Below are 23077 nucleotides of genomic sequence, written 5' to 3' on the forward strand. Positions count from 1 at the left end.
TTTGATCCCCAAACATATGATCTTCTGAGCTGGAAGGTCGCCCTCCTGCGAGAATTTATCCCTATAAAGGGCTTTTTATACTTGCCATTTTTTGCTTGGTCCCGCATATATATATCTATATATAATGACAATTGTCATTGTCGACCCTGAGGAAGACGAATGTATTCGTCGAAAATTTGGTCTGAATAAACAGCACTGTTGGACTGAAATGCATTATCACCCTACTTCGTCATCTTTTCTGTACTGGTACCAACATGCGGACTACAAGTATCATATATGTATATATATATATATATATATATAAGAGAAATCGTTTAAGATGAATGACTTTAATTTATGTTTGAAGACATTTCAAGAGATGTAGTCTGATTTGTTAAGGGGTAAATCATTCTGCTGTTTGCAGTCTTGTAAACATACTTGTATCTTTAGCGAAAACTGCTCGATCGAGTACGTGGACGGTGATAAGTAGGCCCCTTTAATAATCAAATTATGTATGAACCAAATGGTTTCTGTTGAACATGTATTGTGTTGAAAAGTTTTTGGCAAAATTCCAGGGAAAATTTGTACATAAAAATTCTGATGTTAAATGCATGTGATGGGAAATGTAAACAGTATGTGCGAATGTTTCTATGTTTCTTGCTAAACTTTAATTTGTTAGTGAGGAAAAGAAAAGAAAAGAGAAGTCTCGCTCTATTGACCAAGTCTACACCACAACGCCTACCAAAGCTTGAGGTGGGTTGGAATGTCTTGTTTAGAGCACCAACCGAAGTACAGATTAATTGGCACGCTATCTTTTGAAGAGAAACAAGAGTTTGTTTCACATTGTTAGTGGGAAAAGAACAGAGAAGTCTCTCTTCGTTAGAGATGTTCAGATCCCGCTCTATACCACAACGCCTACGGATGACTTTGCCATATGCCTGTTCTTAAGCATCAACCCAAAATATGGTACTCCTCTCCCCACCTTCCATGTTTAAGCGTACAAATCAGGTGCAAATTAGATAATGTTGCACATAATTTCATGCAAGCTAGGCTGCATTACTAACCCAAACATAAATATAATATTTGACGTCACTGCCATCACTGAAGACACGTAAGCTTCATTTCTGAAGTAATTGACCGCTCACATTCCTGAGAATTTTTACTATGAACCAATGCTCTGTGGAATATACGTACATGCTTTGATTATAATGTCAAGGCGTGATTTGTACATGATTTAATCATCTTTTAGGATTACACCAATGAAGCCAAACATCAATATTTGTAATCCTAAACAAATTTTGATATTCTAAAAGTCTGACCTCACATTGTCCTTAGGCCGCGTTCATGCAAATTTCGTAGCCAGAATCACAAACATGAATCATGATTCAAAACGGCGTTTCAAATCACGGTCTCAGCGGAAGAGCGTTCATGCGGGCTTTCGCAATGCTGATTCTGGCTCAGCTCATCCTTTGCCATTGCGCAGCGCACTGCGCAGTTTGATCTTGTCTCTGCAACTCGAGCCAGACCTCCTTATTTCAGCTGCACAGGCCTTTACGTTTTTATTTCGGTGAATACTTTCCGATAAGCTGTGGCATTCAGGCTCTGCCCACAGATCGAGGAACAGATCGAGGAATAATCCTAATTCTTCGTCTCTCCAATTGTTTCCCTTGGTAGACACAGCGCTGCAGCTATTACTTTTATCAACTCAATCGGAGAGTATATTACGTGTATTATTATATTATACAGTTAACGTTAGATACTAGCATAAAATCGGTGTATGGCGTTGATGTAAACAAACAAGTGCAAGTATGGTACCAAAACACACGATTCATAAGACGTACACAAGCGCGCGAACAGAACTAGAAGCTGTGCATGGGATACCCCATGAGACACGCATGCGCACAGCGCACAATGACGTCATAGAATCATGATTGAAATCACGGTTGCGTTCATGCGGTTTCTGCGATCGTGATTCTGGCAGAATCATGATTCAAAACGCCCTTTTTTCCGCGTTTCAGATCGGCGTTTTGAAACGCGTTTAAATGGAAAAATCGCATGAACGCAACGCAACTAAACACGTTTAGCGACTAAACGTGTTTAGAAACGCAGTTCTAGTTTCGCATGAACGCAGCCTTAGATGTCAAAGTCGGATATACACAGGGTAATGACCAATGTTCTGTGGATAAGCAGACACTTCTATTGTAGCATAAATGCTAATAGCATAATGCATGATTGCACACCAGGTATACGGTTAACCATTGAATATACGTCAAATATCAATATTCTGATATTTTGAGGTCATTGACCTGTCACAGTCCTCAGAGGTCAAAGGCAGAGACATGTAAATAATTTCCCTTGATCTGATGGATAGGAAAACAATTCAGTTGTAACACAAATGAATTTTAAGACATCGTTATCATGTTTATTATCAACCAATTGCACCAAATATCAAAATCTGATAATTTGAGGTCATTGACCTCTGAAGATCATCAGAGGTCAAAGGTAGAAACTGTTAAGGATTGGTGGAACAAATCAGTCGAAAGAAGTGCATTTTCACGTTGCTTACGCAAAAATGTGCGGACGGACGCGTACGCGTGGAATTGTTTGAAACGCTTAAAATTGTCTGAAACTTCGAGATTTCCCATTGGGAAGTTGTTTTGAGCCTTTTAAAATTTTGACGTGCATGCATGATGACCTGGGTAATTAGCATCAAAAAGTAAGATCAAACGTGACCTGAACTTTATGTCCACCGAAAATGATGAAAAAATGACATTTAGTTATGAAGTTATGTACGATCATGTGAGAGTGTCCGAAAATCACAAAATGGCGCCTAGATGACGTCAGAGATATGTCATTGTCATGAAAATGTTATTTTGAGTAGATATTGTCATGACATATGTTGACTGAAAATTTCATGTTATTTCGTCATGTCATTGTTAAGATGAATATACATGACACAAAATGTGGCAGAAAGAAAGAAGAATAAAAAAAAGAAATAAAGAGAGAATTTGACAATCACAATAGGTGATACGCTGATAGCGTATCACCTAAATATCAACCTTGCAACACTCTATTTAATTCTATCTTTATATGTGACTACTACATACAATGTACCTAACACTTTTAATAATTACCAGTATGCGAGATCCCCGTTTGCATGCATCGTTTCTTGCTCTGTTGGGCAAGCCTCACACCTCATTTATACATGCATTTACAGGGCATTTAGATAGAGTGCTCTAGGAGCATTCCTGAAACCCTCCAAAATCTGTGAACAGACAATCAGGCTCTGGAGGTCTCTTAGCCCGTTGAAGATGAGTCCCAAGTATACTTACGCAAGTGTCTAGATTGGAAATGTATGTTGTCGCAAAATCAGCCCGTCCTCAAAGGGTTAAGTTATGCCCCTCTGGAGGCTAGGTTCAGGAGCACTCCTGAAGCACTCTAAAGGGCTTTTTACACTTGGTCATTTTCAAACGTGAGTGACACGACAATCTGAGAGTTAGAAGGGCACATATCTTCCCACCTGGAGGTTACGAATGGATCATGACTACCATTTTAGGCTCAGTGTAGGACTGGCACGTACCATTACCAGTTGGATTTGAATTCTCCAATTAACAAGTAAATTATGATTAAAAAACGATGCGTGAGTGACACGACAAATTTCGGACATGGGTTTCTGACCATTAATGGTTACAGCTGGATTCGTGCCAAAGTAGTACTCCAAGAGAACCATGAGTACTAGTGCATGTACATCAATAGTATACCTATCTCACATATATAGTCACAATCAATCCCTCCATCTCTGTTGTAAATGGTTCACCCTTACGTGCCGTGAGTGACACGACATCCAAAACGTGAGTGACACGACAAGTGCAAAAATTCCACAATTATCTCAACAATGTAACTTTTTTTGGCATTATGTTCATGGTAACTCTGCACTAATAAACAATTTCTATTCTAATAAAAACTAATGCACACATTGTAAGACTTCAACAAATGTTCAGTACTTAATTTTGCACTGTGAAGGATTTGTTTTACTTTATTTCTTCTACACAATCCATTCTAGGATGAGAAAAGTCTGTTTAGAAAAAATGATTTGTTTGCTTACACATCGGCTTGAAGCTGCTAAAAGTGTTTAGTTGTTTTTTCTTGCTGTTGGTTCATTGTGGGAGAAGGACTACTGCTGTGACTTCATTCTGTTCTAAGAATGGCTCTCCTTTGCTGCACTCAAAGCAATTTTGATGGATTCTTGTCTTTTCAGAAATTTCATACTCCAAGCACTAGCCTCTTTACAGATCACTTAGTAAAGTCTGACCACAGTTATCACTTTTCTGGATTGCTCAAAAATCAAGACAATAGACTGCATGGCACAAGAATGTCTTTGCTTGTTCAGTACAAAATGATTTCTAAAAGTACAAAACACTTGATTCTTTTGCAAAGTAATAGTAATTCAGGATGTGTACTAAAATGTTGCTATGATACAACATTATATTTCTACAAACCAAAATACAGTTGCTAGAAGGAACAAACTGTAGACTCTGAGGAAGGGGTATTTCCAGTCACATTCCTTTTCATTTCCATATTATTTGAATGATGAAACATAAAATCATCATGTAAATAACTGGATTGAATAGTAAATTGATAATGTCTTTTGTATGCCCCTCTAAAACAAAACTTGCACAGAGTGTCATGTTTGAGCACATCTCTCTTATCTGACAAAATGTGTCGAGATGGCTACCAGTCGTGACATGGTCAGATATTCACAATGTAAGTTGGAATGTGTTTCACAGACAAGTCAGACAGCAACTGACCATAACAGGGATGTTTCTATTTCTCTTCTCAAACAATGTTTCAACTCACAATATACTTGCCAATTAACACAGTGTAATTGCTCAGCATGATACATGCTGTTGCTGTTGCATACAGAGTTGTAGGTTACATCAATTGCCTGAGAGCAGCATGGCAATGTAATGTCCATAGCACTTTTTTTTTAAATTGAATTATGCAGGTTTTTAAAGAACTGTGTGGATGTGTTGTGTGACATCACATTTTAGCTTTGCATTTGAATTTAGAACAAAATTTGACCAAAACACTGTTTTCTACCAAAACTTGTATGTCAAAAACAGTATGGACATGGCACTTTGAAAGAGGTTGAAATTTGAATGTATATAAATATTATATTTTATCAGATACCAAGGAGGATTAATCAGCTGAAAGTCAGTTTATAGTGAAATTTTTTACTTCAGAAGATCTACCTTGTACATGCAAATTTTGCCAAATATGAATATTTTCAGCAAAAGACACACTATGTCAATAGCTGAAAAATTTTTTTTTTTTCAAAATTGGACCAAAAATTGTTATATCAGTTTGCTATGACCCTTCCTAAATACTATCCACTGTGAAACAAAGTTGTTTCTGGATATTTGTTTATTTTTGTTTTTTATTCTTGTTTTCTTTTTTAGTGGAATGCCCACATGTAAAAGATTTGGTGCAGATTTCAAACACAAACACGCTGTAACATGCAGATGAACTCATCATAACCAGACTATTCCTCTTGCAATGGGCAAATTGGAAAATAAATAGGGAAAGCTAAAGGAGGCCTACTCTTACCAGGGATGACATTTGATTATATTCATTGTTTCCATTTAGTATAATGTTTTAATGATTAGTCTCTGTCCCGATTTGTGTACAATATGATATCTTGAGTGACACGACATATCGTGAGTGACACGACATTGCGAGTGACACGACAGAACTTTGACTGTAGATTCGGGCTTTACATATTACAAATTGGACAAAGTTACTACACATGAAATAAGGCATAGTGAAACTGTATTTGCTCCTGTATTGGGGTGATTTGATTTTCAAAATACACAGCTCTAGAAAACTTTTTATGTTTAAAACGTGAGTGACACGACAACCATTTTTGAAAACTTTGAAGCCCTCATTTGTTCTGAATATGATTTCTGAGAATATGTAATGCTATTCAGGGGATAAATACAATACTAAGGTTTTATCTTATCAACAAATACTCTTCAAATACAAATATTTTATCATGATTTGCAGTATGTGAATTTTGCAGCAAAAATACACATTTTATGACATTAAATTACCCAAGTACTAAATTTGCTGTATTACGAGATATAATAGATTATTTTACGTAATCTTTATGGAAGAATATGGTCTAAGATATCTAGTTTCAAAAAATATTGAAGCCTACTGATTTCTTCCAAGTTTTGATTTTCACCCTCATGTCCACTTTTGTTTGAAAATGGCCACTTGTGTTTCTTAACCCCGGACTTTCTCTGACCCAGGACTATCGTTAGTCCCGTACCAATTTTTTCAGCTTTTACACTCGCCAATTAGTCCCGTACTATCTCTTGTCCGGGGCTAAGGAGAAAACTGACCTTTTTACACTCGTATTTCTTAGCCCCGGACTTTCCAAACCCCATGAATATTCATAATTACGCTGTGTACTGTACACGTACACGCACGCACCGGCAGCACTTGATTACCTCGTTTCTGATTGGTCAGTGAGGGTCGGACTTCGTCTCCGTCGCTTAGCCCAGGATTATTTTTTTGTTCTGTTTACACTCACTTGCTTGGCACCGCAATTGCGGTGCTAACCCCTGCTATTTTGCAGGGCCAGATAGTACCGTACTATCGGTGGGGCTAGCCCACTTTGGCAAAAACGAGTGTAAACAGAAAGTGGGCTAAGGATAGTCCCGTACCAACGGTGGGGCTAAGGCCCCCCCCCCCCCCCCCCCCCTTAGCCCCACCGTTGGTCCGGGGCTAAGCAAAAATTTACAAGTGTAAAAAGCCCTTATACCCTGTATAAAGGGTCATCAATATTTAGAGTGCTCCAGAAGTGGTATGTGGTGGGTGCTGTGCATAAAGTTTATATGCTAAAAGTTCATGCACACTTTAAAAGGCCGCCATGACACTAACTCCACTCTTTAATAGCCACTCCAAAAACATCAACAGGCCATGCAAATACTATCCAATCTACTCCTTTTTTTTCAGTCGTATTCAACAGCTTGTAGACAGCCATCTAAAAAGAATAAATTAAACCTTGATACTAGGATTATGCGCGATATTAACTGATCTGCATGGAAAATTCCACCTTTGTAGTATGATACGGTCAATTACCTCCCAAAAGTTAAACTCGCACAGGTCAAAAACATTAGGTAAGTCCAAGGAAAATTTTACCCATAACAGATACAAATTAATGTATGTTTATTCTATTTTGTCAAGGTCAAAATACCTATTTACTAATTTTGCCAATTTCAATAGGATTAGACCTTAATAGGCGAGGTTGACTGGTTTATTTTGTACAGACTGACATATCACTACACATAAAAGAAATATCTCTGTAGGAGATCATTGCATTGCCTCTGTTCACTCTCTTTTTCAATCTTTTGTCTTACAGATTCATATCATATGATATATTCCTCTCTAATCTCACAATCCACAACATCTGTTTTTTCCTCAATGAGTAATCTGCTACTGGATAGCTACTGTATCCTGAAAGGGGGTGTTTCCCTCTCTGACCTGGGGAGGAGATTGAAACTGTTGATATACTACAACCTCTTCTATGATGGTGTTTGTGATGATGTTGATGATGATTATGATGATAAATTTGAGGATAATGGTAGCCTCTGGGTATCAATCACACCCACTGCTCAACTACATGTATAAGCATCACTTAGAATGCTATTGACGGAGAAAAGACAAAGGGAAATAGTTTATTTTTGAATGACATTGAAATTTATTCCTGCTCAATACACTGAGCACAGAATTATCACTGGGGTCATCTGAAAAGTAGATTGAGCATAGTTCTCTCTGGATTCCTGAAACACAATCGCATCACAATCCCAGGAGAGACGAACTGTCTGATGAAGTAGCCGTCTCCTTCAGTAAAACCCCAGAAATTTTCTTTGACAACGACCAAAACAGAGGAAAGGTGTGTACGACAGTTTGTTGATGATGTCATATCCAATCATATAGAACCCATGATCAAATTCTGGATCAACTCCTAACATCAAAATTTGCACTGGTTAGGCAGGAACTGATATGAGTGTCGGAACTATTTTTCCCCCTTTTTTTTTACAGTTGAGAATATTGTATCACTTTTGTCGTTTTTGTGACATAATATGGCTAAATATAGATAACCGTATCTACTGATATACTTTGTAAACCAATTTGTGCTGATGGAAAAAACAATTCAATCAGGCAGTGTGATCAATTCATAATAACAGCAAAATTGGTGCCTACAGAAACGATCCATATCTATGAGATAGAGACCAACCAAAAGACTACTGTAAAACATGATATATTCGCGGCATGAATTTTTCGCGAATTGGAGCCGACGGCCTTTTTTGCGGCATGGAATTTTCGCGAACTGCCACTGGCATTCAATGCATATAGTGTAGACAAGAACTTTTGCGTGCATTTTAATTTCGCGAATCTTGGCACTCGCGAAATTCGCAAAATTAAAATGCACGCAAAAATTCCTTGTTTTACAGTATTTTGTGGTCGCAGGAAAGGAAAATGAAAGTATTCTTTAGCAGGTTGGGTGAGACTGAGCGATATCTCTACAAAGCTAGTTTGCGATAGTGAAAGCTCATGTACATATTTTCCAAATAACCTTTTGGTTTTTCCCCAGTTGATTTGGCATTTCACTTGTTTTCAAAGTGACATATTAAGAGTGACAGGAATTCCTGTTCATGCAAACAATGAATTTGCAAGACCATGGTGACTGCAATAACCCATGATCAACGCTTGGGAAGAATGCTTTTCATTATTTCGTATTGAATGCCTGAATAAACTTGTTCTAAGTATTGTTTAATACTGTCACATAGGCCTAGTAGGCTTCAATGAACATTTTGTTGCTGTCAGGTGGATGTGCTGGCAAGCACCATACTACATTGTACATGGTTACATGAATAATCATTTCATCACAGACGCTTTTATAATTATCGCAGTGAATTATAAAACCAACATGTCGGTTATAAAAAACAAACTTTTATCCCAGTGAATTTCAAAACCAACGTGCCTGTTATCACACAGGACCCTTTTCTGCTCATGTGTTAAAAGTGGAACCCGAAACTGGCTTACTCTCTACATTAGTTAGACTAGCATTAGCATTAATATGGCAAATTCACTTTTGTGTACGTGCATCCTTGCTCAAGGCCATGCCCAATACTGAACTGACTTTGAATGTAATTTAGAGAAAAAGACCTCCAGGTGCCATTGCAGGTGTCATGAACACCAGTATCTACAAACTGGCCAGGACTCAGGGGCACTGTTAATAATACATGAGTGCAAGTGGAGCAAATGTAATACACCAAGTACACACAGTTCCGGTATCTGTCATTTCTAATGGTCGTCTAGGCCTTGAAGCTGACACTATACATAGCAATGGGTTCATTAATCTTTATGTTGTTGGTATGTAAACCTCCAAAAACAACTACATGAATTATGACAGGTGTATTATATGCCTACTTGTGTCTAGTCAATGCTGATGATTTTGGAAGGAAATGGCATTAACCACAAACCAAGGTACTGACTGACAAAAAGACTGTAAAATCAAACAAGCTATGTACAGTAAATTTGAAGTCAAATCACTTACATACAGAAGCCTCATAAGTTTAACGTTCAGACGGTGACCCTTTAAACCCGATGAGGATGGACTGATTTTGTTACACCACGCATTTCCCATAGACACCTGCCCGAGAATAACCTCACTTTGAGGATAAGTTCTAGGGGTGTGAAGTGTGGCACGGTCAATTTTTAAAAATAAAAAAACTGTCATTTCATTGACAGTACTAATAAATACAGTCTGTAAAGCAAGACATTTTCTCCACATGAAATTTTTACGAATTCGAGCTGACTGCCTTTTTTTGCAACATGAAATTTTCACGAATTGCCACTGGCATTCTATACATATAGTGTAGAAGCAACCTTCACATGCATTTCATTTCAAGAATCTTGGCTCTCATGAAATTAGCAAGATTAAAATGTATACAGACATTTTTTTTTTCTGGTTTCTAGGTTACACAAATTGAAGATTGTTTATAGCGACAGCACAAATGTAACAGCTCTGTCTTTTGAGCAGTGAAGTTATTGAAAAGTTATGGCAGGGTGTTACAAATCCACTCATCCACTTGCACAGGGTACTGTAAAACATGATATATTCGCGGCATGAAATTTTCGCGAATTGGAGCTGACAGCCTTTTTCGTGGCATGAAATTTTCGTGAAGTGCCACTGGCGTTTAAAGCATATAGTGTAAACAAGAACTTTTGCGTGCATTTTAATTTCGCGAATCTTGGCACTCACGAAATTCGCAAAATTAAAGCGCACGCAAAAATTCCTCGTTTTACAGTATCTTAACTCCACTTTTTGGCAAGTATGGCCTACAGGTATGGACATTTACCTGCTTGAAGTAAGAGAGCTTTGCCCAATTCTCTCCACCCCCCCCCCCCCAAAAAAAAAAAAAAATCCTTAAGCTGATCAGAAAAATACATGTACCTTGTATAGTTTGCTATTCCCTGTTAGGGCTACTGGTTCTAATGTCACACATAAAAAGTATGCTGTTTTGGCTCTGAACACGCAGGATAGTAGATGGAATGCCACCTGTCATATTGTCTGGTCTTTTGTCATCACATTGAATTGAAGCCAAAACTTGAGCCTTTCAACCATTGACTCACCATGACCAAAAGAAAGTGCAAGTCAATACATGTGCCACAGGCATAAAGTTAGAGCCTGCAGAATGTTTTTGAAAGTGTATGTGTGTTGGTGTGTATGTGTATTGGTGTGTGTGTGTTGGGGGGGGGGGGGGTAACCCCCCCCCCCCCCTTCAAGGGGAAGAATCTACAGGTGAAACCCTTCATGAGTCTTGTTGTGCTACTTTACAAGTATAGAATAACACCTTTTTCACGAGAAAAAATGCATTTTTTGTCAACCCAACCAACTACATGTACAACATGGTGATATTACTGTCCTCCTTTGTTGAACTTGAATCTACAAATTATGTAAATTTTAATGTCACTACAACCAAATTTTGTTGTCATTTGTCATACCTTTTTCTTTGAAACATATGCTCTGAGGTGGTAATAAGCACACACAAAAAATGATATGTCCTTGAAGTGACATTAACCTTTTCAGGATGGTTTGATTTTGCTATACAACATGCATTGTATAGATACCTGCCCAAGTATACTTGGGTCTCGTCCTCAACAAGTTAATTAAATGGAACCAAGTGCAAAACCGACTGGAAACTAGACTACACATGAGGAGCACCTGGCCTCCTACAGTGTGTTCTCTCTCTCCTTCTCTCTCCTTCTCTCTCCCTCTCTCTCTTTCCATTCTCTGTTTGTCTCTCCCTCCTTTCTGTGAAACTTAGCCAAGATATTATTTGAGCATGTTTGTGATTTCCTGGCTAGTTTGCTGAATCACACATCATTCCCATCCTTGGTACATGTACACAGGGATGCATTATACAGTACCTAGTGTTGTTGCTCAATTTGGGGATAAACACCAAAGCAGGGTGCCACATAAGCCAGGGCTCGACATTAACGGTGGCCCGGGGCCACCAAAAATGCAAGTCGGGCCACCAAAACTTCCGAAATGAAGAATGTGGTAGCCTGATCGGCCCACCAAAAAAGGTCGGATATTTGCCTTTGGGCCACCAAAAATAAAAGTTAGTGTGGAGCCGTGCATAAGCACTTGCCCGATTGTCCGAGGCAAGTAAAAAAAATCAAAATCGGGCAAGCATTTTGGAACAATGAGAAAAAATGCTTGCCCAAATTGGGCAAGCAAAATGTTTTGTAGCCACCTTTACTTCCCACCACACACATGGAGAAGTCTCAATGCAATCCAACACCAACACTCTACTGAACCAAGTTTGTTTACTGTAAAACGAGGAATTTTCGCGTGCATTTTAATTTCGCGAATTTCGCAGGCGCCAAGATTCGCGAAATTAAAAGGAACGCGAAAGTTCTTGTCTACACTATATGCATTGAATGCCAGTGGCAGTTCGCGAAAATTTCATGCCACAAAAAAAGGCCGTCGGCTCCAATTTGCGAAAAATTCAAGCCGCGAATATATCATGTTTAACAGTAATACTTCGCACATGTGCTGTTTATTCAAATGATTGTGTTTTATAAGCCTTGACTTTTGAAGTGATTCTCTATATCTCTATTTTCTTATACTTTGGACTTTCTTTTTAGGCACATACAATTCATGTTTGGGCAAGTGTTCTGCAACACTTTGAAACTGCTTGCCCGAATGAACAAGTGGTAAAGAAAAGTTATGTACAACCCTGCAAAGTAAAAAACAAAAACAAAAACAAAAACCCAACAAAAAAACATTACAGGTATGATATGTGCTTTATGTGGCACTAGACAGAACTGCTGTGACATTAGTTATGCTCAAACGACAAGCCTTAACCTCGAGGTTAGAGCTTGTAGTTAGGGACCGTGAAGACGCATTCGTAGTTAGCTAACCTTGAGGTTTGCTCAATGTTAGAGCCACGAGAAATCTTATGGTTAGCGCTCTAACCACGAGCCGCGGGGGGTCCCCACTCGTAGCACTGTGTGGACACAAAAATCAATGCACTCAAAGGGGCAGGAATTTGACCTCAAGGTTTCGTAACCTCGAGGCTAAGATTCGCCGTGTGGACGCACTTCGTAGTTAGGGGGCAAGAGCTTAACCTCAAGGTTTCCTAACCTAGAGGTTAGGGCCTGTCGTCTGAACATAACTAACGACAAACATTCAAGCTATACATGCTGTACCTAGGGCAAATATATACAATCATATCAAGGGGGGGGGGGGGCAGTATGAGATTGGAGCCAATATATGACGCCATCTATATTCAATAGAAAGCCATATCAATGATTCTTTTTGTACAAATACCATGTTTAGTTCTCACAATGATATAAAAAAAATACGTCAAGAATAGATTCTACTAACATAACAGTCTGGTTCTACGGTAGCTCAACCAACAACGTTTAGAAGATGTACCAGTACTTACATTGTAACACAAGGACACTATTAAGCACGTACAGTATTCATATGTATGAAACCGGCATATTTGTGATTCACAAATACGGAAACAATATCATTTGATTGAATTGATCAATGCCAAACACAAACTGTAAACACACACAACACAGAGTGTACTACATGTATCACTTAGTCTTTTTTTATTCTAATGTTCTACACTGATACTAAGTAACAGTAACAAGACACATGAAAGATCTTTGTAACAAATACTACAATTCATTCTTTTAGCAGTGTTTCTGCTGGTACTATCCAATATCTCTCAACCACCTGATGCTACGTAAAAGTTCTATATGTGACCATGCACCTCAAAACGAACATAAAGTCGCACACACTGATTTTGCGTGAGGACTGAAAATAAGTGAAATGGGTCAACCTAGCCGAACTTGACTTTTTCATATTTTCTGAAAGAGCGGGTCTTCTTTTACATTATGCTAAAATTTGGTATCATAAAATGGGCAGGAAAGTGTGTTTTTTAGCAGTGTATCTCGAACATTTTTGGTAGAATACTGTGATTAGGTGTGTCTTTAGAATCCCTTTTTCATTTCTGAAAAACCTTGTCCACACTCTTCACTTTCAACTCTAATAACTTTTGAAAGAATAGTGATACTGCTTTGAAAGTTGGCATTAATCATGGACAGAATGTGTTAATGAGGCAGGCCTAATTTCAGTTTAATCTGATAATCCCTTCATCGTTGTTACTCTGGTGGTTTACTTCCTGTTTTTTGTCCCATTCATCGCACAGCCAGCACGGTTTGGTAAAGATTAAACGCTTGAATAGACACTGTACTTCAGATCCTCTTTTCTCAGTTCACACTTTTCCTGAGTTTGTGCTTTCTTTCCAATATTTAGAAAGGTTAGGTGAGTCCATTTGATTTGAGTTATACATCATTTTACAGCTTAAAGTCTGCTCTTTCAGAATATGGTCTTAACTAAAAATTCATGTCTGGCGACTTTTTGTTTGTTTTGAGGTGCAGGGTCACATATATGTGGGTCAAGAGCTGCAGTGTAAATACTGTAAATTGTGCCAAACGTCTTGATACTGTGATAAATTCTTCAAGATAAAGCAATTGTACTGCCATGGACTTATCTGTGAGCTGGTTGTGTGTGTCCAAGGGCCAGAACTGCTATGTTTGGGTTCTGTTAATATTTACGATTGAGGTGTTTTCTGAAGTATACATACTGCCTACCCCCGGTCGTGCCCCGACCACTCCCACATGAGGTGTACCAAATCCTTTTAGATACCGGTTGTATCACATCAGTACCCTTTAGAAACAATACTATGCTTATCTCTTTTATACCCCTTCCCCCACTATATCTCATACACACGATCTAGATAAAAAAAATTAAATTAATCTCCCTCTTGCACATTGTCAAAAATGTCAAATGGCGGCGGCGTTACTAATTTCTTTATTTAAACAATGTGTCTACAATGTGCCAGTGTATAGTACAAGCTCTATTTCACTGTACACACACAAAAAAGGAACACTGTCGAGCTATCTCCATACTTCCATAGTTTTGTAAATTTTCTATGCAATTGCTACATTGGTAAAAGAAATATCAAGTTAAGCTCTGAAAATGCATAGTTGGAATTGACAATGTTTTAGTCATCATAAATATTGGAAAAATTAGCTGCGATTACAGCATATAATTTGCTCTGCCCATGCCTGATGTAATATTGCCAGAAGGGCATGGAACAAATGAACACTGAAAGTGTAACTCTGCTTGACCTCGCATGTTGCTCATGGATGCGAATGATCATGTCATTCATCTGCATGTAGTATACAGCCATCGTACAATACTATGGACCCTACCGCCAATGACTAAATGTTTACATGTGATATATGCGATTGATAGGGACAACTAATGGATAGAATCAGGCTCAGTTTGTTGAAGACAAACAGCCCAAGGTGTAACAATGCTTCATTGTGATACATCCAGAGATTAAAAAGATTACATAATCTCTTGTTTCTCTTTCTCTTTTCTCTCATCTTATTTTGTCTGTGTGTGTGTGTGTGTGTGTGTGTGTGTGTGTGTTTTGTTCTTTTCTCTTTTTTTAAGCTGCAGTCATCTCAACAAAGAACAAAGCAAACTGAGCGAAAGAAGGGTTAAAATATCTGGGGACCATGATACTGTTAAAATGCTTAAACTTAAGAAAAACATAAATGCATACTTTACACATGAATGAAGAGTTGACTATAAATTGGAAACCATCAATATTGTCACACTTTACAAGATACAAAGTAGTCCAATTCAGAGTGATCTGATATATTTCATATTATCCAGAATTTATCAGTCACAACTGTGTTTCAATAGTAGAGGCTATGGTGTCTTCAAATCAGAACTTTCCCAAACTGGTCACGGTGTACATTGTATACCAGAATATCATTAAAAATTGATTTTGGTTCAATTGATATAATATCAACTCTATCCCTTATTATTGCTATTATGTTTGGTTCATTGAAAAAAAAAAATGGATGGTGAAGATTTGTGTTCAGGCAGATGGGAAACTTTGGAGGTGTTGACATCATCATCTCCTAATTTGCATACAATTATGTGACCATGCATTTAAACAAAATCAACAAAAAGCAGAGTGGGAATCCCCCAATATTCCCCATTTTTTTCTCTCTTTTTTTTTTTTCGTGAAGACCCAACACAGGTGAAATGCAAAATCTAACTAGTAATTTAATGTTGTCTGAAAATGCACATTAAGCCATTTCACTTCAGAATCATTGTCCGACTTTAAAAAAAAAAGAACTATAATTTTGCCAATGGCAATGCAAGGATAGTTTATGAGTCTGATTTAAGCTGAACTTTCTCTTCACTTCCAGGACTCTGAAAAAGAGATGTAATTCAACAAATTTGAATGCCATGAAACAAATTCAAAGCCTTTGATGAGGAATCTGTTTGGTTCACTCTCCATGCTTTTCAGCGAAAGGTCTTGGCAAGATCAGCTTTATGTACAAGCCCCATTTTAACACAGCCATTCAAGCCAGGTACTGTGAAACGTCCATCCAATTATTTTTTGTTTTGTTTTTGTCTTACCCTGCATCTCAAAATGGCCATAGTGGTAACATTCCTTTTGATACACTCAACATGCATTAAATTTATGTGCAATTCGTACCATACACAGTCCAAACAGAATGACTCAGTGCAACCCGCAGAATTGCATTTTAGTCGCAGATGCAGTGTCATGTAGTTCACTCAGTTTTGGTGATACAGGTTGATCAGTTAGTCTATATTTAAAGAACATAGAATTCAATGTGTGTACTTAGAGGTAGTCTAGACTACGTCATTTGCCTCAAAATGTGAAACTTACTTACGACTTTTTACATCATTAGAAATTTTGAATTCATTTTGAACTTTGATTGTGTATCCAATGTTTATAACTTGGAAAGGCAATAGCAAATTTACTGCATGGTTGTATAACTTTTCTACCGTTATTGTGATTAGAGATTCTAGGTCAAGCTAGCATCTGAGCAAAGAATTAAACAAGCATACAAACAAATCCCCCCGAACTGTAGATGATTTGCCTACCTACCATACATCAAATTCAGCATATGGGGCTTTCCCCGGCCTCAAGACATACAGGTACAGCAGTCCAGGCGACGAACACTCTCCCGCGCCCCCAGCTCGCCCCAAGGTTAGGAAATCACTTTCGGCAAGTTTTCGCACGGGGCCCAGCCCGAGGGATCGGCGCGGATATACGCTCGCGTACACCTACTCCTAACAGTGAGCTCAGCAGAAACCAGCAAAGCAGCAAATGATTAACGACAATGATGATGCTAAATTCGATAACATTCACTAGTGTCCAAATTTAAGAAAGTTTCAAGCATTTCATTTATACTCACAGAGCTTTAGCTTCAATGTTTGATGAGGTACGGTCCTTCTTCACACGCGTTGTGCCAGCAGACAGCTTGCTGTGTCGATTCACAACTGTCATCAGAACACAAGTTCAGCAGTTAACGCGGCTGAGGAGGTAACCGCATATGGTATGCTATGCAATACACGCAATCAAAAGTACCAAACACACACAAGTCAACATGTGTGTTTTGATGATGCGTGTGTCTCGTGCGTACTCTGATCTCGCAGCCCCTCCCCCGTTATTGAAGATTCGCTTACAGGTTGATTGACTGAACTGCTGTGAAATATTCAGCTGGTATCAGGTATGCACTTGATAATTATGCTAATTCCGTGTTAGTTGGAACAACAAAACGCAGGTAGCGAGCACGGGTGAGGGGCGTGGTTAGCTGATCTTCACCTGCGAATACTAACTACACGTGTAGTACGGTAGATTGTTTCTGTAATTTCTATTCAAATTCTATGAATGTTTTCTTCACAAAAGTTGCCAACAACGCTTTGCAAACTGACTGAATTCCTGAAGGTAACAGGTGAATGAAATGCTTCGTTCCTACACACACTAGGCCTAGACTGTAGGAAAAGAAACATCGTCGTGGATTTTAATACGCCTCCATTACACAACGGTCTACTAGTATTGTTCACAAATGATATCATTGCTTTGCGAAAGGATTCTACAGAGATCGCTGCAAACCCGAAAAATACAAACTGGTTTGCTTACATCGATGCACCTTTTCTGTAATGTGGTAATATTAATGGTGTTTCTTCTTTTTATTGCCTAGTAAGCAGGGGCCGCGGAACCCAAGGGGATAGGGGCCTAAGCACCCCCCCTTCCGCTTAATTTTTATAAAAAAAGAAAGAAAAAGAATCCTGGAAAGAAAATCTGACAAAGAAATCACAATATTCATTAGTTTCTCTGAAGGTTCCGTGTCAGCTCAGTAGTGGGTGGGGGGGGGGGGGGGGGAGGAGGTACCATTGATCCTTTGCCCAGCCCCTTCTGCCCCCAGCCCACCCCCAGTCCATTCACTTGCCACCTCAATTAAGTTTCTTATGAAAGAATTCACCGTATAGCGTTTATCAGCTGTTGCTAGGCAGGGCAAGCCTTCGGAAAGATTTGTGGTTGTCACGGCAATATTTTGTGAACCAAGCATGGGTATAGAATATGAATACATCATACAGAAACGGCCTATTTCGAGCACATCGTTTTAAAGTGGGTGGGGGACGCACCCTATACAAGCTTTTCTTCTCAGCATTCCTTCCAATCTCCATCTGTATTTCCGTATACTTCCCATAGTTTGCAAACTTATACATTTCGTCCACTTGCATTGTAGGCCTAAAGTAATTCTGCATTCAACTTCTTTAATATCTCTCTCTCTCTCTCTCTCTCTCTCTCTCTCTCTCTCTCTCTATATATATATATATATATATATATATATATATATATATACTTGAGACTCTTTCTTTTTATATATATAATATGTTTTATATATATTATATATATATACATATATATATATATATGTATGTATATATATATGTATATATATATATATATATATATATATATATATATATATATATATATGTTTCTGTTGGAAATGGAAAATAAATGAATAAATGAATAAAAGCAAAGTTCGTTTGTTTATAATACTGTTCTAGGTTTTCTGATAACTAGAAAGCTCACTCGAAGTTGCCCGACATTGCAACGTTACAGCAGGCAAATTGAATTCCCCTGGTTCAAAGGTAAACAGGTGAACTGAATGATTCGCGCTACTATATACTAGTAACATATACAATCATTTATGCCACCAGTTTGATGATATGTGTATAACACAGAGAAAACTGTGATTGATAAAATTATATTGCAGGCATACCGCACATTCATGAACGTTATAGCTGTTAGTTTTACCCTGCTGTTAAACTTCCCTATTTTAGGTTCTTTCATCTCACTTGCAAGGGGGCCATTATTTTATAACATAATTTCTTTTATTTATGCTGTCGTCTGAACCCTGACGTATTCTGAGCAATTGGTTTACAGGTGCAGGTGGCGTGGGGGCCTTCCAGGAGACATGTATCATCACATTGGGTATGATGAGTCATCATTTGCTCTTTTAACCTGTGTTAACCTATGTTTGCTCCAAGTAAGACGAGTACTGAGTATATTATAGAAAAATACTTTTATTTTCGTTGCATGTTAGTTGCTCTGGGGGGGGGGGGTGTTTCATCAATTTAGTCAGCGCTGACAAGTTGTGAGTCTTTGACAATTTCAGCAAAATCTGTAGATTTGATTAGCTGAGAAGCTCTGGTCACTGACTGTTACCATGATGATTGTCAGAGACTGACAACTTGTCAGGGCCGACAACTTTCATGAAACGGTCCCCTGTTGTTGCGCTGTCCCTCATTTTGTTTCTGCACATATTCTCCTCCTTAACCTTCTCCGTTGAGTAGTGTAGGCCGACATAATAACTTTTATCCTGCGGAAATAGAATCAATCAATCAATCAATCAATCAATCAATCAATCAACCAATCAATCAATCAATCGATCGATCGATCAATCAATCAATCAATCAATTAATTAATCAATTAATCAATCAATCAATCAATCAATCCATCGATCGATCAATCAATCAAACAAACTTTCTCCTTCTTCTCCTTCTTCTTTTCTTCTTCCTCTTTTTTTCTGTGTCATTCCTCTTTCTCTTCCCTTTCTTCTGTTTTTTGTTTTCTTTTTCTACGGGATTTTAGGTACGCAGGGCTTGTAGGAACATGTTAGAAAATCTCTATGGAAATTAAGTTCGGCTCAAAAGAGAGAGAGAGAGAAAAAAAAGGACAGACATAATCGGGATTTAAAACTGAACCGTTCAATGTGAGGTGTGAATCAGTATCCCCTCCTCCGTCCCCTCCTTCATTCGTCCCTCTATCATTAACTTCTCTTTCTCTCGATCTCTCCTAACTCCTTGCTACCCCTCCCCCTCCAAGGACTGGTTTTGATAGCATCGTAATTCGATAGGAATTATGGGGGCCGAGAAGATAAAAAGCGGACGCGTACTTTACCTTGGCGACGCGTTACCGCCACTGGTTTCCATGGGAACAGTGATGCTGCCGACAACCCGGATTGACCTCTCGGGTAATTTTTTCCCCAGTCTCGATTTCCTTGGACTTCCTCCCTCTCTCGGTAGTTTAAGGCCAAGGTGCACCTTGACAAAGTCAAGGATGATCTGCCGATGATCTTACGTTCTTCCGCTGAGGCTTTCCTTATTTTTTGATGCGCGGTGGGGTCGGTTTCAGGAGTCTGAATTATTTCCAGAGTCGACATTCATGGATGAATCAGGGCTGTTTCCTTCCTAGATTTTCACCCTGCGAACAGACAAAACCTCAATTGAACAGACGGTAACCAGTCAATACGACATACAAAGAATAAAAACAAACTATAATTAAGACCATGACATCAAGAAAAGAAATAAATATATAAAGAATATTATTTGAATATTAGGAGTCGAATGAACATTAATTACCGTGCAGATCCATATCTGCACGGTCTTTTGAACTAGACGTAATGTTTTGATTTCAGTTGAATTGTGTAAGGGAGTTATCAATGCACTTCTTCTAGAAGAGTGATGTAACATCAGGAATCATATACAAAAAGTAAAGATATTTGTACTTATGATAATAGTAACAGTGATGGTGATGAGGGTGATGATGCTAATAACATTTATGATACTGGTGATAATAATGATGTTGATGATGATAATACTACTGATGATAAATCATCATAATTATTATCATTAGTACTAATACTATTACAGTACAATAATAAAAATGACGTAACATCCTGATGATGACAGTTAACAGATAACTATGATAATTATGCTGTCAAAGACAACAAAAATACGAGCCTTTAAGTTGGAGGTTTAAAGTTGTTGGTATGAGATCATTGTGTGGACGGTCCGGAACGAAGCCCCAATGAAAGTGAATGTCTAAATTGGGCCCGCAAAGATGTCAGGACTAGATTAGATTGCATTTAAATTGACATGATCTTTACATCCAACATTACAGACTCCTGGTGATTTTCCATATTTGATATCTATATTTTGTGGATTAGTGATGATGGGGGATCTGTGGTGTCCGTTGATAAGACTTGACTTTCAAACGGATGTCCCAACTTCTAGTCCTGCAAAGTACTTTCACATTTTTGGACGGCATGTTTTCAACCGTGAATCCCTCTCGACCGCCGTGCATGAATTGATTGGTACCTGGTAATGCTGGGGTTGCAGAGCAGAGCTAACACTGAATAGGCGTTATTAGCATTATTTTCTCCAATTACTATCGTTATGATCAACAACTTCAAACCGGCTTACCAATCGGTTTCCCCCGTCATTCAACAAGGAACTTTTGCAGTGATGTATTTACCTCTAGCGCCCTCTGTCGCTGTACTTCACAAAGCCCACTCTTTTCACTCAGTTATCCAGCAATGGCCGCGCCGATCAAAAAAAAAAAAAATGTTTGAGGCCTCTTTGATCCTATAGTTATTCATGATCTCCGATAAGAATTGATCGAATAAAGAGAAGAAGTCATTCTCAACATTATTCTTATCCGAGTTTGCCACTTCACTCAGATTACGTGAAGTTTGTGAGAGTTTGATTTCATCTCATCAGGCATTGAATAGAAAAGTCGTGACTCTCAGTGATGTGGATAGGCCCCACTCATTTTGGATGTAAAGGGGAAAATCATTTTGTTGCTATTAACAAACACACAAGAAGCTCATTTGACAGTTTTGTTGACACACTTGAAAGGAGACAACAAATCTGTTGTTTCAAACGTCCCCATTTTCTGCACTATGTCATGCCGCAGGAATAATGCTGCAAAATGAATTTGTGGTCATGCTCAATAAGGTTATAGAATCATATTTCATATCATATTGAACCTATTGTCAAGCGGATATATTTTCTATAATGGATGGGATAATGAATGAAGAAAAAAAAAATCACAATCAAATTGAATGGTAACGACATAGGTCATTGAGAACGGATGAAAGATTTTCCCCAGCTCTGTAAAGCACTTACAGGGGCAATTTTTGACATGTTCGTGTGGCCCACCTTGATTCCGAAATCATTATTACTCCGCCCGAGGGACGCAGCGATTCGATATTAAGATTTGAAAGACTGGTTGAATAAAAGTAAGAGACTCCCCGTAGCTCCGGCCCATTTGGGCGAAATTTCGCTTGGAAATGATTAACTCTTTTTTGCTTCTTTTTGTAAGTCAAAAGTCGGCTCATTCCCCGGATTCTTGTGTACACTTGCACTTTGACCCCTTTTAGGCTACCAGCGTAAGGACGGACGTTCAAGGCTGAAATGCGAGACGGTCTCACTATCGTAGTGAGTAGCTGGCGGTGATACGGGGTACATGCTTGCCTAGCACCTGTACCTCTTTGGTATAGTGAGAAGTACAGATACAACATTACATGTGTATGTGTTAAAGGGACACATCACTCCGTATCTGAGGTTGCTTTTGATATGATAAAGAGTGAAAAAATAGGAACAACAAGAGAATGAACACTTTTTTCTTTCCAAATTGGCAAAAAACGTGAGATAGTTAAGGATTTTTTGACGGTTCGAGTGTTTTCCCGAAACGGTCATCCGTCATAATCACAAAGTCAAATTATTTGATGCGGTGATTGCATGCTTTTTCTTTAATCTCCGTCACTTTTTATTGTAAAATAAAATTCATTAAATTGCTTTTTTTCCCTCCTACAATTGTAGTTCATAAACCGGAAACCACATTACCTTTATCCTCAATCGTTTCCAGTCTATAACAAATTTAATGCGAAGGAAATGAGTTGTTTAGCCAATAAATGATGTAGATTTGCATAAGCAAGCGACTGAAAGAATACCGGTATAGACGTCACAAACACCACATCTGATTTGCCTAATGTGACCGATAATCATATCACTGCAACTTGAAGTATCGTTTTGAAAATTATGCATTTCATAACTTTCTTCTTGTCAAATTTTAATTACACATTCACAGCTCTGTCTGTTGGAAATCTATTCTATCGAATCACATCAATGTGCGCATAGGGCTTCGCTTTAAAGGGATGGTATAGTTTTGGTTGAGACCTAATTTCAGGTTTCTAACATTTCTTTGGTGAGATAATGAGAAACCTTTTATGAAATATGAAA

At 38.3% G+C, this 23077-nt stretch overlaps 1 protein-coding gene across 1 annotated transcript in view; it reads right to left on the minus strand.

Moving 5' to 3' along the window:
- LOC139716019 (retinol dehydrogenase 10-B-like) overlaps positions 1 to 16962 on the minus strand; it is a 70835-nt gene extending 53873 nt beyond the window's left edge. Inside the window, exon 1 of the mRNA XM_071627575.1 lies at positions 16891 to 16962. The gene's annotated coding sequence lies outside the window, so the exon portion shown is untranslated. The remainder of the gene's footprint in view (positions 1 to 16890) is intronic.
- Between the last annotated feature and the right edge of the window lie 6115 nt (positions 16963 to 23077).

Source organism: Diadema antillarum, unplaced genomic scaffold, assembly GCF_040938485.1.
Source record: "Diadema antillarum isolate AM-2024a unplaced genomic scaffold, OU_Dant_1.0 scf00000060, whole genome shotgun sequence".
In the NCBI taxonomy this organism is placed as follows: domain Eukaryota; kingdom Metazoa; phylum Echinodermata; class Echinoidea; order Diadematoida; family Diadematidae; genus Diadema; species Diadema antillarum.